This window comes from Sinohyriopsis cumingii, chromosome 3, assembly GCF_028554795.1.
Source record: "Sinohyriopsis cumingii isolate HCF-2022 chromosome 3, ASM2855479v2, whole genome shotgun sequence".
In the NCBI taxonomy this organism is placed as follows: domain Eukaryota; kingdom Metazoa; phylum Mollusca; class Bivalvia; order Unionida; family Unionidae; genus Sinohyriopsis; species Sinohyriopsis cumingii.
In genome coordinates, this window is record NC_142963.1 from 131,338,348 (window position 1) to 131,345,214 (window position 6,867).

Consider the following 6,867-nt stretch of genomic DNA (forward strand, 5'->3'; position numbering starts at 1 on the left):
ACTGCAGCAAGATTCCCGGAGGGCGTGAAAAAGTCTTTCGAGGACCGAACACGTTAGCCGATTTTGCCCAATGGGTCTTAGACCCCGTCGACAAGACGTGGAGCCAAGAGGACATCGAACGTTACCGAGATTGTCATCGTCATGCCACAGTGATGGCTCACAATTTCTCCGGATACGATGGACAGTTTCTTTTGAGGTACTATACGGAACAAGGCACCGAGCGTCCTAAAGTGACTTTGAACGGAGCCAAAATCATTTTCATGCAAGTGGGACAAGTACAGTTTAAAGATTCGATGAGCTATTTGGCCATGCCTTTGAGTCGAATGCCTAAAACGTTTGGAATGACAGAAATGGCTAAAGGGTACTTTCCACACTTTTTCAATACGGAAGCCAATCAACACGCCGTTCTACCCCATTTACCAGAGGCTCACTATTACGACCCGGACAACATGCGTACCGAACAACGAGAAGCTTTCTACGCTTGGTACCAGGCTCACGTCTCGGACCCTTTCGACTTTCAGGAAGAAATGCTAAAGTATTGTCGTTCCGACGTGGACATTTTACGGCGTTGCTGTGGAAAATTTCGAGAACTGTTCATGGAACACGGAGGGGTCGATCCTTTGAAAGAAGCTTGCACCATTGCCAAAGCGTGTTCCTTAGTGTACCGCCAACGATTCATGCCTGAAAAGACCGTGGCTGTCATCAGTCCTCAAACGACCCACTATGTCAAACGTCAATACTCGGTCAAAGCCCTACGTTGGTTACATTACTTGTGCGACAAGGAAGACAAGTGGATTCAGCATGCCCGCAACGGAGGGGGCGAAAGGACCATCGGAACGTATTCGGTCGATGGCTGGGACTTAGAAAACCCCAAGATCGTGTACGAGTTTAACGGTTGCTTATTTCACGGATGTCCCGTCTGTTACCCTGACCGTGACACTAAAAATCAGTTTTTACAACGGACCATGGAAGACCTGTACCAGGACACTTGTCAGCGACGCTTGAAGTTAGAACAGCAAGGATACCAAGTGGTGGAAATGTGGGAACACGAGTACGATCACCGTTTGAAAATCGATCCCGAGTTTAAACGTGCCGTCGAAAGTTACAAGCTGATGGACTCGCTGAACCCGAGGGATAGTTTGTACGGAGGAAGGACCAATGCCACCTGTTTGCTGTACCAAGCCGACGAAGAGAAAGGAGAAGAAATCAAATACTTGGACGTGTGTTCGCTGTATCCCTACGTGTGCAAATATTGTCGCTTTCCTGTAGGGCACCCGCAATTGTTGACGGAACACATCGACCTGAAAAACATTCGACAATACGAAGGCTTGATCAAGTGTAAAGTTTTGCCTCCCACGAACCTATACCATCCCGTCTTACCTCACCATTGTCAAGGCAAACTGATGTTTCCCTTGTGCCGTACTTGTGCCGAAACGTGCAACCAGGACCAACCTTGCCATCACAGCCAGGAAGAACGGGCCTTGACGGGAACCTGGGTCAGCGTGGAATTGTTCAAAGCTCTGGACATGGGATACCAACTGTTAGAAGTGTACGAAATTTGCCACTTTCCCAAGACACAACAGTACCGCAAGGGTGACCCTACTCAGAAAGGCATTTTCGCCGACTACGTGGATGCCTTTTTGAAACTGAAACAAGAAGCCAGCGGCTATCCGTCCTGGTGTCACACTCCCGAAGACCAAATACAATTCAAAGAGAAATACTACGAACAAGAAGGCATCACTTTAGACCACATCGAGAAAAACGAAGGCAGGCGATCGTTTGCCAAAGTGATGTTAAATTGCTTGTGGGGTAAAATGGCACAACGACCGTGTTTACCCAAGACGGAATATTTGACAGAACCTTCCCGCTACTTCCAAATGATTCACGACAAAACCAAATACATGAAACACGTGGACCTCGTTCGTGAGGATTTGATCTTGGTCAATTACGAAGAAGATCTGGACTTTGTACAAGACGACCCTTTTGGAAATGTCATCATTGCGGCTTACGTGACAGCTCATGCTCGCTTAAAATTGTACGAAGCTTTAGAACTGTTAGGGGAACGCGTCCTGTACTTTGACACGGACAGTTGCATTTACATCCATCACCCGATTCAACAGCACCCTGACATCGAAGGAGACCGTTTAGGAGCCTGGACAGACGAGCATCCCGACGACAAGATTCTAAGTTTCGTCAGTGGTGGTCCCAAAAATTACGGCTACGAATACCGGGACAAACAAGGAGAAGTGCACACGACGTGCAAAGTGAAAGGACTGACTCTGAATCATCGTACCAGTCGAGTGGTCAACTTTGGGGTATTGAAAGAAGCCTTGCAATCGGGAGAGGATGGAAACTTTAAAGTGACCACTTACCAACCGAACAAGATTGTACGTTTACCCACTCACCACATCGTCAGTCGACCTTTGCGAAAAGTTTATCAAATCGTGTACCAGAAGCGAGTTCGACTTCCCAATCATTTCACCTTACCGTATGGACACGTTGGTATAAAACATTGGTTGTAAGAGGATAGCCACTCACCAGAAAGATGACTTCGTCACAGCAAGAATCGAGTGAGAAACCCGATGAGAACTCCAAGTTCAAACCCTACCATTTTCCAGTCTTCTTACCTGACTATTGTGATTGTGCCCGTCGATTGGACACGTTTCAGAAATGGCCTACGGATAGGGAAGGATTACCTTCTTCGCATGTTTTAGCTAGAACAGGATTTGTCTACTTGGGACCTGAGTCAGGATTGGGATACGAGGTACAGTGTTTCGCTTGCGGACTGAAGTTACGAATGGATCTATGTATCTATAAAGATTCAGCTATTCTGGAAGATACTCGATGGTCTTCGCACTGCCCTTACCTTTCTATGGCCTTTCCACCCATTACACTACGGTACAATGTTGACGGTACCTTAGAGACGGTACCTTCCGAAACAAGACATAAAAAACGTAAAAAAGGAAAGATGTACAAGCTGGAGACTGCATTGCGACTAGTATAAAAAGGGGGCTATGGTCAAGATCGATAGTTCATTGTGACTACCAAGACCGAACGAACAAGATGAGTACTTTCAGAGAAACACAGAACAAGTTGTTTAGAAGGGCACAATTCAAGTGTGAGGCTTCGGAAGTGGAATGCGATTGTGAGCCTTGCGATGGGTACGATGCTGTACGTTGTGACCTGAGCGATGCCGTAAAGCATCATGGGAACTTTAGTGTCCCTACTCCTATCATGGAAAGTGATGCTGTGCGTGTCAAACCTGTGGGATGCGAAAGTGATGCCGCTCGTCCTCTTGGACATTTTACTGGGTTTCGTTTTAAAGGGGAATGTTCACCTTCACGTCTACCCCCCTACGGATGTCATCCAACCCTGAGCAAACTCCTACCCATGTCACTCAACCCTCATCGAAACGAACCTGTGAAAGACGAATATTCGTTTCCTGTGCGTTTGTCGGAATACTGCGACTTTGAAAATCGTCTTCAATCGTTCAAAGGAAAATGGCCAAAGTATCTGGGAGGACCGACCCCCGAAGAATTAGCCAGAGCCGGATTTTTCTACTTGGGCGAAGGAGATAAAGTCAAGTGCTTCAGTTGCGGTGTGTCACTTCACCATTGGGAACCGCAAGATTCGGCCTACGTAGAACATGCTCGATGGTCACCGAATTGTCATTACTTACCCTTAGTGGGACCGAGACATTGAAGTAACTTCTTACCATAATAATCTGTTCATGGATACTTTACAAGAGAACATTCGTGCTTTGCCTGTGGAGTTGAGAGAACGCATTTATCGAGAACTGGTCAAAATACAAGTGAAACGTAAAGAACAATTGCATCCGTTACGTCACCGGTGTTTGAACCACTGGTGCCTGAAGGCTATACAAGGATTGATTCAATTGAAAGTGTTCCATAGGACAGACATTGATCAACGATCCTCTAGTTTTAAAAAGGATTGGTTTGGTATGGACGATTGTAGTTACATCATTGTAAACGTACTGCATCGAATTCCAGAGGAAGAGTTAACGAATTACCAACATCTTGAACACAATGTCAACTTAGTGAAAGAGGAAACTTCTGAACGAATTGTAATGTGTAGATTAGTGACTCAACGATTTAAATTTGACACTGAAGTGAAACCATGTTTGTGCAAAGAGTACATTTCTTGTGTCAGACCAAAGAGGATTTAGTATGACCTATTCATGGATACTTTGCTAGAGAACATTCGTGCTTTGCCTGTGGAGTTGAGAGAAAGGATTTACCGAGAGCTGGTGAAAATGTAAGTCAAACGTAAAGAACAATTGCATCCGTTACGTCACCAGATCTTTAACCACTGGTACCTGAATGGTATAAGAGAACTGATTCGTCAGAAATTCTTTCAATGGTCAGACATTGTTCAAAACTTTGAGGTCGCTAATGATCGACATGTTCATAATTATGGTTACTTCGAGATTCACCTACAGCAATACATTGAGGAAGACAAGGTAAAGGATTACCAACATTTGTTACGTGGAATCTGCTTAGCGGAAGAGGAAACTTCTAAACGAACTCTGACGTTTCGGTTACAGTATGCAAGATTTAGATTCCCTACTGGAGAACGATGATCTCTGGCTAGAAAGTACGTGTATTGCATCCAAAAAAAAGAGAATATAAAAACAGGCTGCCATGCCACGGTTTATGTCACATGTCATCCAACAGATTCCGTGGAAGGAACTCAATGACCATATTCAAACTGTGGATCATTACCATCAATTATTACAACAACTGTATCCATTCAATTTGGGACGACAAGTGGTGTGTGTCTTAGTGACTTGTTTTCTGGGATTTCGTTTACCGGCCGATTCTTTGTGGACTCTTTACGATCAGTACTTACCACCTCCATGGCCTTAAATGGTCACCAAAAACTCCTTTTGCTCAAAGCCTTGCGTTTTCATCTGGATACTTCTCGACCTCAACAGGAAAAAAGATTCGTCAACTTTTAGCTACCCAAGACGTGTATGACGATGTGTGTGTAGCTTGTGACTTACATCCCCATTGGACAGATGTCCGTGCCTGGAAAGAATCGGGTTTTGAGGCTTGGACCCAAGAAGTGGCCCAGTATGCACGAGAGTTGTTCAAGGAAAAAAGTTACTTTTCAACCCGTGCCAGAAGAACCCGTCACCCAGGACAGGACTGTCGTGGACAGGCCTGAAAGACCCTTTCGGGAGACACTTGTGTGACCTTACCCCCTACTATAGAACTGGTTAGAACATTACCCAAAACATGTTGTACAGACACTTGTGTTTATTCCACATTCATGGTTATCATGTGCCTTTTATTGTTGTACTTAAGCCTTTGGCTTTTATGTATTTTTGTCTTTCGTATTCATGTTTGAAAAAAAAAACATTCAATAAACGTGTTCTGAAAAAGTATATAAACTCTTGTCTTGTTTGTTTTTCGTGTCACAAGTGACATTTCTCACACCATGGCTACCTCTACTGTCTCTGCTCCCTCTTCCTCTACTGTCAAAGTCATCGACGAACACTTAGATCGTGCCAGTTGGGAGGCTTTGTATCTTCGCCATCCCTTTAACATGCTCATTGCTGGACCTAGCGGTTCAGGCAAAACCGAATTCGTCAAACGTTTGATCGAACATAAACATCATTTGATCGATCGACCCCCTCAACGAATCGTGTGGTGTTACAAAGAGTGGCAATCGGCGTACAGCCTCTTGCGAGAAAGTCAAGGCGATTCCATCGTGTTTGTGGAAGGCATTCCTAAAGAAGACGACGGCATCGTCTCTGACTCCCGTCAAACCCATTTGGTCATTTTCGACGACATGTTAGGAGAAGACGAAGAAGAAATTAAATTGTGGTTTACGCGCAAAGGGCATCACCGTAATGCCAGTGTCGTTTACATCACCCAAAATTTGTTTCAACAAAGTAAAGCCCATCGCACCATCAGTCTCAATGCGCATTACGTGGTCTTGTTTAAAAGCCCTCGAGATAAATCGCAAGTGCAAGTCTTAGCCAAACAGTTAGGAACGCCTTGGCTGACTCAGGCGTACGACGATGCCACTCAAACGCCACACGCCTATTTACTCGTCGATTTGAAACCTACGACCCCCGAGGATTTGCGATTTCGTACCCACTTGTTTCACCACTGGTGCCAAGACGGAGGGCCTGTCCTGTACACGTCTCCGTCCTCGACTTCATTTCACTCCCCATGAAAAAAATCTATAAAAACCTCAGACCCTTTTTCGTCTGTCTCACACAGTGTGAACATGACGTCCCTTCAGTCGCATCTTCCCGTCAAATTGATTCGTGCCTTGTATGGCATCAGTCGAGAAAAAGATCCACAAACACGAGCTCGTGTCTTAGAAGCTAGGCTCAGAGAAGTCTTACGATGGTTCACGGTGACGGCACGTCAATTACTCCAAGGAATCATTCAGATTCCTCATCAAACCCAACGCTTTTTCGATCGAAACAAAGTCTTTTTGGTCCAACTGGCCGATCCCCGCATCGACACTCAAACCAAAAAACAAATCATTTTGAAACCTGGAGGGAGCGGTACTCTAGGAGGGGTCATCATTCGCTCACTCTTAAGATGGGATCCTAATGCCCACAAAGTTATCCCCAAGACAAAAGTCCAACGAAGCCCCAAGAAGAAAAAGAAAAAGACCAGGTCCCCAAAAAGAACTTCTCCAGTGGCAGGACCCTCCTCTTACCAGACACCACCACCCCGGAAAAAGAAAAGAAGCCCCCAGAAAAAGAAACAGAAAAAAAGTCCCCAGAAAAAGAAAAGTCCACAGAAGAAAACTAGTCGCAAGAGAGGCACTTCGGCCAGGACGCAACCTTACACTCGCAAACCACGACCTGCCACGGCGGTGACT